This window comes from Archocentrus centrarchus, chromosome 6 (genome assembly GCF_007364275.1).
Source record: "Archocentrus centrarchus isolate MPI-CPG fArcCen1 chromosome 6, fArcCen1, whole genome shotgun sequence".
Classification (NCBI taxonomy): domain Eukaryota; kingdom Metazoa; phylum Chordata; class Actinopteri; order Cichliformes; family Cichlidae; genus Archocentrus; species Archocentrus centrarchus.
The window spans coordinates 9,481,224-9,493,907 of NC_044351.1; the positions used below are offsets into that span (position 1 = coordinate 9,481,224).

General features: G+C 40.2%; 1 protein-coding gene across 1 annotated transcript in view; it reads left to right on the forward strand.

The window, feature by feature from the left end:
- The first annotated feature begins 314 nt into the window (after positions 1-314).
- The window catches only part of LOC115782092 (alpha-1,3-mannosyl-glycoprotein 4-beta-N-acetylglucosaminyltransferase C-like), a 66,936-nt gene continuing 54,566 nt past the window's right edge, over positions 315-12,684 (forward strand). The window contains exons 1-2 of the mRNA XM_030732100.1: positions 315-450; positions 8,810-8,904. The gene's annotated coding sequence lies outside the window, so the exon portion shown is untranslated. The remainder of the gene's footprint in view (positions 451-8,809; positions 8,905-12,684) is intronic.

Consider the following 12,684-nt stretch of genomic DNA (forward strand, 5'->3'; position numbering starts at 1 on the left):
CGAGTTGTGTAGCTATGCCTCTTTAAGGCAGACAATCCACAGAGAGAGAGAGAGAGAGAGAGAGAGAGAGAGAGAGAGAGAGAGAGAGCGAGAGAGTGGGGTGGGGGCTGGAGAGAAGAGGAGATAGAAGTGGGAGCCAATAAGAGGCAGTGGGAGCAGACACAGTGTTTGTGACACCTTGTGGTGGAGAGTGAGGGGGTGGCAGAGTTTGAGAGAGAGCGAGAGAGCGAGAGAGAGAGAGAGAGAAGGGGGGGGGGGGCACCACTGGATAGAGAAAGAGAGAGAGATCAAAGCAAAAGAAGAGAGAGAGGAGGAGAAACGAGGATGAGAGATAGCAGCATTGCAGCGAGAGCGAGCGCCCTGCCCGCCTTTGCAACGAGTGTTTACTCCACTTTTCCTGAGAGCCGGTTATCTTCCCTCTGCGTGAGTCATGGAAGTGATTTACTGTAGGTGAGTGGAGCGGCGCGGCAGCAGCAAGACACATATCCGTGTGTGTGTGTGTGTGTGTGTGTGTGTCTGCACCGTGGGCAGGTAAGCTCTCTCCGCATCTCTCTGGATGTTATTTTCACAGTTTGGTCCCTTTATCTGCTTTTTCTTACGCGGCTCCTCATGAGAAAGCGCAAAAACAACTTCTGCAGAGTTTGGATCTTGTTCAAACAAGCGCTTCTCCTCCTTTCCCCACGTTTGTCCTCTCAGGCGGAAAATACTTTGTGCTCATCCGGGCTGTACAGTGTGTAAAGTGTGAAAGGCACGCTGCAGTTTCTCTCTGACAGTCTGAGCAGCGTTTAGAGCCTCTGTATTGACAGTCGGACTCAACGGGGCTGAGGGCTGGAAGAGGATGAGAGGGAGATGACTCAAATCTCTGCTTGAGGGACCTGGAGGGTAACAGCATCAGCGATGATGATGTCGATCTGTAGAAGAGCAGAGAGAGAGAGACAGAGAGAGAAAAAAATATAATCTTGCACAAATAAGCCTTGGCTGCTTGTCAGATTTTACACAGCATTTTTTTTTTAAATGTCTGTAACAAAGCTGATGCCAAATGTGTGCATCCAGATCCTGTGTGATGGCTCCACAGCTGCATCTTCTTCCTGAGCATCCCTCCATGCCCCCACTAAGTGAGGTGTGCACCCAGTGTTTTTTGGGTGTGTTTGTGTGTGTGTAGAAGGCAGGTGATCAGAGATTTGTGGCTCAGACCTCCTGAGTGACAGCTGAGCTCTATCACAGCTTTCATCATGACTCAAGCTGGTAAACTGCAGCTCAGCTTGTGACACCCCCCCATCCCCATGAGGGAATAACCTGCCTTCATCTCATGGCTGGATTAGAGATTTACTGTTTCTCCCCATCAGCCTGGATGTGTTTGTGTGGGGTCTGACCTATAATGGCATCTAATGGCATCATATGTTATTTCCAAAAGGACATTGTCAAACGGTACACTGTTATGCTACATCCAGCTGAACTGACAACAGTATTAATGTTAGCTCTTGTCCTGACCTCCCATGAAAACTACTGCTGGCAGAGGTGGTGGACAAGAATTAATAGACCCTTTAAAATTAGAAATTACATTCAGTGCACACTGGATTTACCGTCAGCCAGGATTTCCGTCAGTCTCTCTAAAGGACAGCTCCAGAGGATATTTTTATCTTTTTTGGCTGGCCCTCAAAGTAGTCCTCAACGCAAGTCTTGATTTAATTGACAAAATATCAGGGTCACCGCCCTCACATTGATCTTCAGGTGCTCTCTCCACATTCCTGTTTTCTTGCAGCTTAAAAATCCTTTTCATTGATTTGTCTCTTCCTTTCTACCTGCAACCCCCCTGCTGTGATCCGTATAGATTTAATACAGGGAATCAGTGAAGGAAATTGCTGGATTGACCTCATTTGTGTTCTCTGTGGAAAGACAAACAGTCTCCGACACCTTTTTTAGATTCTGTGAGTTACCCTGTGTGAGCTGCCCACGACTTTTAAACAAACCTAATCATCGTCTTTTAAATTCAAGACATCATATTAAAGATTCCAGGGTGCAGACAGGTGAAATAGCCCATGCTCAGGGATCAATGAACAGGCAGAAGAAAATATAAATGGGAGAAGCAATACAGCCAATAAACACAACTAGCAACTTGTACCACGATTGGTATTACTTACAAATCAGTGTCAGTCTGCTACCATCATATTGAGCGAGCAGAGCTAAATTGGGCAAATAAAGTTTTTGAAGCGTGCACCGAATTTCTTGAGAGCAAGACCTCTTTTTTTTTTTAAAAGTGTGCAGTCCTGATTTCATGTTCACTCCCATCACTCACTGCACTTTGAGAAATAGGAATACATTAAAAGTGAACTTCTGTCCTTACAAATACAGTCTAAATGGTAAATGGACTTGTACTTACAGTGGGGAAAATAAGTATTTGATACACTGCCAATTTTGCCAGTTTTCCCACCTACAAAGAATGCAGAGGTCTGTAATTTTTATCGTAGGTACACCTCAACTGTGAGAGACAGAATCTAAAAAAAAAATCCAGGAAAATTGCATTGTTTGATTTTTAAATAATTAATTTGCATTTTATTGTATGAAATAAGTATTTGATACAATAGACAAACAGAACTTAATATTTGGTACAGAAACCTTTGTTTGCAATTACAGAGGTCAGACGTTTCCTGTAATTTGCATGCACTGCAGCAGGGATTTTGGCCCACTCCTCCATACAGATCCTCTCTAGATCTTTCAGGTTTCGGGGCTATTGCTGGGCAACATTGAGTTTCAGCTCCCTCCAAAGATTTTCTATTGGGTTCAGGTCTGGAGACCGGCTAGGCCACTCCAGGACTTTGAAATGCTTCTTACGGAGCCACTCCTCAGTTGCCTTGGCTGTGTGTTTCAGGTCATTGTCATGCTGGAAGACCCAGCCATGACCCATCTTCAATGCTCTTACTGAGGGAAGGAGGTTGTTGGCCAAAATCTCACAATACGTGACCCCATCCATCCTCCCTTGAATATGGTGCAGTCTTCCTGTCCCCTTTGCAGAAAAAGCACCCTCAAAGTATGATGTTTCCATCCCCATGCTTTACGGTTGGGACAGTGTTCTTGGGGTTGTACTCATCCTTCTTCCTTCAAACATGGCGAGTGGAGTTGATACCAAAAAGCTCTATTTTGATCTTAACTGACCACATGACCTTCTCCCATGCCTCCTCTGGATCATCCAGATGGTTATTGGCAAACTTCAAACGGGCCTGGACATGTGCTTTTTTCTTTATCTGAGCACCTTGTCCAATGTTCACACTCTAGTGGGTGCATTGGGAGCAACCCAAAGATATGTCGGCATGCCGACTGGAGTAGCCAGGGATCAAACCTCCAACGTTCTGACTGGGAGACAGTCCGCTCTTCCTCTTGAGCCACATGTAACCTGTGGGGTCAATTAGTAGGCCTTAAGTTAAGGTGTATTATGCTTACATGTTCCCAAGCAGTAACAGGTACATCTTTGCACTGTTTCTTCTAGATTTTTAAGATGCATTATTAGGAAACCGTGTTTTTGTCAAAACACCAACAAAAGATGAAATATTAATGTCACTCTTGGATTTTAAGGTTTTATTACATTATTAAGTTAAATAAATTACATCTAATACAAGTCTTATTCTGTATTTCTCTTCTATATTGGTGGCAAACTGTTTTATTATTGCCTCCCTGCAAGAAAGTTCTGCTCTTTTCTCCCTGTGCCTGGTTGCTTTTTTCCAGTAAAACCTAACAACTGGCAATTCTAAGTTGGGCCTATGCACAGAAGTGAGAAACGTTTGAGTGGTCAATAAGTTTAGAAACACGCTATAAGAATGCCAATGCATTTCCAAGACGGCACACATTAGTGGTGGCATCACTTTGATAAGCTCATGCACTGCCATAACTTTTAGTTAGTTAGTTAACTTTTAGAGTTGCATTCATTTTTCACCAAAATTTTCTCTTGATGATGGGAGAGTCGAATTGCTAACATCTTCTCCAGCACATCAATTCATGGTCACTTCACGTGTTAAAATGCCATCTCATGCTCTTGTTCACAATAAACCTTGGCATTCTCTTCTTGGAATGTGCCCGTGCCATCGGGGAAGAAAAGGTAGTCAGCTGGACTGGTTTGTTGGTCACATAAACTTGCTGAACTTAGACCTTCAATCCAGTGGAAAGCCCTTAATTTTTTTAATACTTTTTTTCTCTTTGGCCAGGCAATGTTTTCAGTTTTATTCACTGGGTTTCCAGTGAAGAACTGCTGAGGAAAAAGAGGCCGTCCTGAGCAATAAAGCCCACGGTTCCTATCGTGATATGGTTCCTTACATTTTTGATAGTAGAGGAGTCTTCTCTTATAGCATGGTCTGCATGTAGCTGCTGCTGGCAGGTGCTCTGAAGCTGCTACAAAACTATAAATAAACCACACATATTGAAATATGCCAATTCTGCTGTGTTTACACTCAAAGCCTCAAGTGGTAAAATGCAAAACTTGGCAGAATATCCTTACACAAACAAGTTAGCTTACTGTTTTTTTTTAGGAGATATGCCATGTAGGTTGCTGAGTTTGTGATATGCAAGCTGGTGCAAAGTTTCCACTCAACTTTTTCAGTTTTAAAAAAATGCAGTTACAATGATGATTTCTTTCACATGGTGTCTCTCAGTTTAGAGCCCCAGGTTTGGTTTCTGTAAACTTTAGGTTAAGCTTGGAGTCTCTACTAGGTCGTCACGTACTGAGGAATAAGGATCCAAATGCAGACTTTCAGGCAAAACAGGTGAACAAAAAGCTTTATTTAGGTTTGAAGCCAAGGTCCATGAGGTGGATAACTCCAACAAAGAAGAACAGGTATCTTTCCATTATCTGGATTCTCTTACCTTAACATTGGCAATCGGGATAAGCGGTCCCATGAAGCTGATTATCAGCTCGTTAAGTTAACCCAGGGTTTCCTCTGCACGTTCACATGATGGTGAAGTTGTTAGCATCTATCTATAAGGGGCAAAATGCAACACAGTTGCAAAAAAGACACATGATTAATGTTGTAGAATATTGTTAAATTGGGGATTTAGCGCACAGAGCGGTAAAATAAACATTTTAATTCCAGTTGATTATTTTATGGCTGAGCACACGCTCAGTGCTGCTGTTTATTTCTAAGGTGATGGCTGCACATTAAAGTTCTGAAACTTTAAACTGGATCCATTTAAATATTAAAGATCACTGTCCCACAGCCTGATAAAGGAGATGTGGAAACTGAAGCTCAAGGTGAAATTAATGTGACAGAGTAAACAGGTGTTCTTGGTGTCCTCTGTGTTTCCAACTGTGTAAATGAGACTCAACAGCAAATTAGAATCAAGTAGAACATGTCCTAAATCAACAAATTAATACGCACGTTCCTGTGACAACACCACACACAACTTGTGCTTCATTCAGTTTTAATTTTAATAACAAACTGCACATATAAAACTTATTTTCCCAGCTGTTTAGCGTTGGCAGAGAAGATTTGAAGTCTTTTGAGCGCAACCCACATACTCAACTCTGCTGCTCAACCCACAAATGCAGTTTCCTTACAAATGTGGCACAGATTAGGCAGAAATAAACACGCTTTCCAACAGTATAAGATGTATTGCTGAGGAGCTTCTGGTTTTAAATTGAAACTCAGAACATAACCTGCTGCTGACAGTTTTCATTTTTGTTCTCTCAGCTGCAGACTCTGTGCTGTTTAAGGGTTTGAGAATAAAGATTAAATTTAAAAACAGAATTCAAATCTGCATGTCTACGTGCAAATTTGTTATGACATCAGCAAGTACAGTGGAGGTGTCCTGTTTTAGGATCACATATTTATGCTTATAAAACAATAAGACTTGTGCAAAATTGCTTGCTGCCAACAGAATAAATAAATAAATAAATGAAGAAAGTTGTGTCTAGGAATATGTTTATTGCTGAAGCTCATCAGGGCAACACAAAGACTTTAGATGCTACTGAAAAACTGTAGACCCTCGTCCTCTCCCCGCAGAGGTCCGAGGGATCTTCCAGGAATGGTGACGCTATTTTCTGGAGAAGTAATTGGTCATTAGGTGGTGATTTCATACTTGCTGATCTCCATTTTCTTAAGCCACCTGAATTTGGGGGATTGTTTTAGGCAAAAATATAAAAATAAAGGTTAAAGCTTTTGGCAAAAACAGATTAGTAGAGCATAAGCTTATTTTGAGGAGACAAAATTGTAAATTGAGTCCATGAAAGTTAACCTCCAGTCAAATATCATTATTCACTTCTGAATCATTTAATATCAACAAATGTATGTTTTAGCTGCAAAACTATGATGTACAAAACAAAATACAGGAAACAAACACCAATGTTCAAAGAGAATGGATATAAAATGTGGCAAAAAGAAGCTCATAACACACACACAAAAAAAACAGTTTCACAATGGAACAATAGAGAGCGTGTTTTGATATTTCTTGGCCTTCGGTTGTCGCTCTTCTTTTCAGCTTTCTCTTCAGCAAAATAAAGTGTGAAAAATATGGAAGGTGGGTGGACAGCCTACTTTTAAGCAAGCAAGCGAAGTCTACACGGCCATCTGCTCACACCAGAATTTTCTTTTAATCAAGGCTGCAGCCCCACAAGAAGCAGACTCCCTCTCACTCCCACAATTTAGCATCTTGTATTAAGTGGGAACAGAACACACAGCATAACATGATAGTTACATCAAATCCAAGTTGAAATCCAAGAGTGGCTTTGGTGCCATAAACAGATGCTCCTTTTGACAAATTAGTCAGAGATTTGCTGTTGGATGCTCGATGCTGATGATTTTCCCGAGCAGTTTCCTCTTTTATTTTTAGATTTCTTTTCCTAACTTTGTCAAAAACACAGTTTAGTTTAGTGTTTTACCGAAATACATTAAAAAACTGAATGCTATTCTTCTTATACAAGACTGTTTTGTGTATTTATGAATGCACACTTGGAAAATGAAGTACCTTACTGTATATTTACTGGCACAGCAGCTTTTTACTGAGGTGGTACCCTCTGAGGTACTGCCATTGTACCCTTAACAGATTGCATGTGTTTGTACCTTTGCGGTTTGTACTTTACAGACACCAGTCTTGAACTTTTTTTTTTGCTAATCACAGCACCTTTTACTGCTTAGGAATACACAGTACCAGTTAAAAGTTTGGACACACTCATCCATTCATATGAATGGGTAAATGTGTCCAAACCTTTGACTGGTACTGCATATGTACCCATTTGGCCCTCAAAAAGATGCAAATAGTTACCTTGAGATCCAGTGTTTAGTCTTAAGGGATACATTTGTGTAGACTGTACCTGTAGGAATAGGTACCTCTCATTTCACAGACAGGTTTCTAAGGATAATTATATAACATATTTAAAGTTATCAAATCTCCAATTATGTGAAGATTTTATTAATGCAAAGATCAAGATTAAAGAATAACAGTTTTATGCTATGATGAAATGCACTCACCAGTCACCTCATTAGTTACACCTTTCTAGTACTGGGTTGGGCCTGCTTTTTCTTTAAGAACTGCCTCAATTCTTTGTAGCATAGATTCAACAAGATGCCGGGAACATTCCTGAGAGATTTTGGTCCTTATTGAAATGACAGCATCACGCAGTTGCTGCAGATTTGTCAGCTTCAAATCTCCTGTTCCACCACATCCCAAAGGTGCTGGATTGAGATCTGGTGACTATGGAGACTATCTGAGTACAGTGAACTCATTGTCATGTTCAAGAAACCAATTTGAGATGATTTGAGCTTTGTGACATGGTGTGTTATCCTGCTGAAAGCAGCCAACAGAAGATGGGTACACTGTGGTCATAAAGAGATGGACATATTCAGCAACACTGAGTTTGGCTATGGTGTTTAAATGATACTCAGTTTGTACTCGGGGGTGCAAAGTGTGCCAAGAAAATATCTCCCACACAATTACACCACAACCAGTCTGAACCTTTGATACAAGGCAGGATGGATCCATCCCTTCATGTTGTTTAGGCCAAATTCTGACCCTACCATCTGAATGTCACAGCAGAAATTGAGACTCATCAGACCAGCAACATTTTTTTCATTTCATTTTTTTCCCGGTGTGGTCTTCTGCCGCATTAGTCCATCTCCTCCAAGATTTGACTTGTTGTACATTCAGAGATGCTCTTCTGCATACCTTGGTTGTAACATGTGGTTATGTGAATTACTGTTGCCTTCAAAGCAGTCTGCTCATTCTCCTCTGCCCTCTGACATCAACCCAGTGCCACTCACTGGATATTTTCTCTTTTTTAGATCATTCTCTGGTGGTTGTGTGGGAAATGGCAGTAGATCAGCAATTTCTCAAATACTCAGATCAGCCTATCTGGCACCAACAACCGTGCGACATTTAAATTCACCTTTCCTTCCCATTCTGATCCTTGGTTTGATCTTCAGCTGGCCATCTTGATCATGTCAACACGCCAAAATACATTGTACATATTTGATAAACATTTTGTACACACCCGTATAAATTTACCAGTGTGAATGTTTTCATATGACAGTAACTTAAATTTGGACCTATTGAGGCGATGCTTTTGTAGAGCTGGTTGATAATGAGACTGTTCTGTCTGAACGCAGTGTTTTGATGCAGTGTTTTGGAAAAAAAAAACATGTTCAGCAGAGGAAGTGCTGTTTGTGAAAGTCTAATGCTCAAGTCTGACTGAACACGCAGTCCTTGGTCTCTAATGGGCAGACACTTCATTAGAGTGTGTGTGGGCGAAAGAGCATTATGGTCTTTTAAATGATAGAAATAAATTGCATCACCTTATGTTAGTCTCTTTTCTGTCCTTTTTGTTTTTCAGGCTGTGTTACTGTTGGGATTAGGTCTGCCCCATGCCAGCCCAGAGAGCGAAAACAAGAGACAAACAGTACACAACCTGACCGCATCAGCAGACAGGTATGAGTTTGGATCCTAATACCTGTAGTTTATTTTCGAAAGTGCTTCAGGGTTCAGCATGTGAAGGATTTTCTCACAATGTTGTCAAATTTGTTTCAATCGCCCATTTTAATTGCCACAAATGTCAGTCTTGTCACCAGAACATCACAGGCGCTGCTAATCATTCTGTGTCATCGTTTCCTCTGAATGTGATAATTCACAGTATTAATTATATGCAAAATCTGTGAACAGTATTTGTGCTCGATGTGTCCGTTATGACTCAGCAAACAGCAGACTTTCACTATGATTTACACAAACTCTGGACTGCCCTTAATTCTGAACTACCTGAGGTAAAAGGAGCTGTGTTCAGAACTCAGATCTTGTGAGAAAATTTTTACATTAAGATTATATTATTTAATTTTCTGAAGAAACTGATGATAGTATTTAGTTCTTTCAAGCTATGGTGAGTCAGCTCACAGGCCTTGCAGATCAACTGATCTAATTTTTCTAGTTAATTAAGACAAAACTAAAATTAGACATGAAAAAACATTTTAGTGAACTGAAATTAAAAAAAATTACAGGAAATGTCTTTAGTTTTAGTCTTTGTCAGTTTGTTCTCACAAAGTGTTTTGTTTTGTAACGCCTGATCTCAGCTTCTTAATTGTTGCCCTTGACAAAGACCTTCTTTATTATAATTATTAAAAAAAATTAAAACTATGTAACTAATGAGAGCTAAACATTGTTAAACAATAAAAGCTGAGAACTCAAATGAAACAAATCCACTCCGGAAGTTGAACAAAAACTCAAAATGAAATACAAATAAAAAAATGATTAGAAAATGCAAAATTATAATAGCTGATGGCTCAGGTAATTCCCTTCTGTGCTTCCTATTGGTAAGCTGCTTCAGTCTGCATTCAGCTGCTGCTCTTGCAAGACACTTTGCAACCCACCTCCACCACAGCTCCTCTATTTCATGTTATTTCCAGTTGAATGTGTGTCTGCTCTGTTTTTTTGTGCCTGCTCTCGGCACCTTTTAGGCTTAACATGTAAAGTTGATGGAAGGGCAGGGAAGTCATAGAACCAAATGTTACTGAAGATGGAATAATAGTCCCATTTTCTCTAAATTACAGCAGCTTTAACGGGCACTGCCTGTTAAACTTGCAGCGGTTTATACCTCAGTGTTCATTGAATACAGGTTAAAGGTTCATCTAACTTGTTGTCTGTGGCTCCAAACAGCATGTGTTCAACATTCAAATCAATTCAATTCAATTTTATTTATATAACGCCAAATCACAATAAACAGTCGCCTCAAAACGCTTTGTATTATGGCTAAAGACCCTACAATAATACAGAGAAAAACTCCCTTTTAACAGGAAGAAACCTCCAGCAGAAGCAGGCTCAGGGAGGGGCAGTCATCTGCCGCGACCGGTTGGGAGAGAAAAAAAGCCATGCTGTGGAAGAGAGCCAGAGATTAATAACAATTAATGATTAAATGCAGAGTGGAGTATAAACAAAGTATAAGGTGAATGAAAAGAAACAGTGCATCATGGGAACCCCCCAGCAGCCTAGGCCTATAGCAGCACAACTAAGGGATGGTTCAGGGTCACCTGATCCAGCCCTAACTATAAGCTTGCTCAAAAAAGAAAATCTTAAGCCTAATCTTAAAAATAGAGAGGGTGTCTGTCTCCCGAATCCAAGCTGGGAGCTGGTTCCACAGAAGAGGGGACTGAAAGCTGAAGGCTCTGCCTCCCATTCTACTCTTAAGTATCCTAGGAACCACAAGTAAGCCATCAGTCTGAGAGCGAAGTGCTCTGTTGGGTGATATGGGACTACGAGGTCTTTAAGATAAGATGGGGCCTGATTGTTCAAGACCTTGTAGGTGAGGAGAAGGATTTTAAACTCTATTTTAGATTTAACAGGGAGCCAATGAAGAGAAGCCAATATGGGAGAAATCTGCTCTCTCTTTCTAGTCCCTGTCAGGACTCTAGCTGCAGCATTTTGGATCAGCTGAAGGCTTTTCAGGGAGCTTTTAGGACAGCCTGATAATAACGAATTACAATAGTTTAGCTCAGAAGTAATAAATGCATGAATTAGCTTTTCAGCATCACACTGAGATTAATTTTATAAATATTGTGCAAATGCAAAAAGCAGTCCTACATATTTGTTTAATATGTGCATTGAAGGACATATCCTGGTCAAAAATGACTCCAAGATTTCTCACAGTGTTACTGGAGGCCAAAGTAATGCCATCCAGAGTAAGTATCTGGTTTGACACCATGTTTCTAAGATTTGTGGGGCCAAGAACAGTTTTATCTGAATTTAGAAGCAGGAAATTAGAGGTCATCCAGGCCTTAATGTCTTTAAGACATTCCTGCAGTTTAATTAATTGATGTGTGTCATCTGGCTTCATTGATAGGTAAAGCTGAGTATCATCTGCATAACAATGAAAATTTGATGCAATGGTTTCTAATAATACTGCCTAAAGGAAGCATGTATAATGTAAATAAAATTGGTCCTAGCACAGAACCCTGTGGAACTCCATAATTAACCTTACTGTCTGAAGAAGACTCCCCATTTACATGAACAAATTGGAGTCTATTAGATAAATATGATTTAAACCACTGCAGTGCAGAACCTTTAATAACTATGGCATGCTCTAATTTCTGTAATAAAATGTTATAGTCAACAGTATCAAAAGCTGCACTGAGGTCCAACAGGACAAGCACAGAGATGAGTCCACTGTCAGAGGCTGTAAGAAGATCATTTGTAACCTTCACTAATGCTGTTTCTGTACTGTGATGAATTCTGAAACCTGACTGAAACTCTTCAAATGAACCGTTCCTCTGCAGATGATCAGTTAGCTGTTTTACAACTACTCTTTCAAGAATCTTTGAGAGAAAAGGAAGGTTGGAGATTGGCCTATAATTAGCTAAGACAGCTGGGTCAGTGATGGCTTTTTAAGTAGAGGTTTAATTACAGCCACCTTAAAGGCCTGTGGTACATAGCCAACTAATAAAGACAGACATTTTACTTCCAAAGTCTGTTTCTCAACAACACTAATCAAAGCTGCTGTACTCTATAATGTACTCTATAATAAACCCACAGCTGTTTGTCTCCACCAAAAGGGAGACTTCTGTGATACATAAAGATTATTGATACTGAGCAGATGTATGAAGCAACCATTAGCAATTGCCTCAGGTTGCAACCTTAAACTTTGACTTTTCTGGAAGGAAGCTATATAAATAGGAGATATTCTGCAGTTATAATTTTAAATCTAAATACATTTTCTTTCTTGCTTAGAATTAGATGAAAAGATTGATGCCTAAAATCAACTTATGTTAGTGTAAAATCCTGAAATGCGGGAACACATAACCTGCTGTCACCTTTGAAGCTTTATTTTCCACAAAACTCTTTCATTGAACACTGTTGGGTATCGGTGACGCTACTTTCAACTCCTCCCTTGTCACTAGGGATCACCACAGGAGGTACCACTGTATGTTAGATTTAGCAGAGTTTAATGCCAGAAGCCCTTCTTGATGTAACTCCCATAAAAAAGAGAGACTTGTGTCACCACCTGGAAATAAACCAGCAATAATACACTAAACCCAACCATATGGATGATTAACAGTCATATTTATTTCATATTGTAGCTTCTTTCCAGCTGATGTATTAATCAGTGCCTGTTCTAGGCGTGAAATGGACTCGCATGCAAGTTGCATGTTTACGTTGCAGTACCAACAGGTGGCCATTTTTTATTTAAAGCCAACAAGCTGGATGGTTGATATGCATTTATATTTGTTC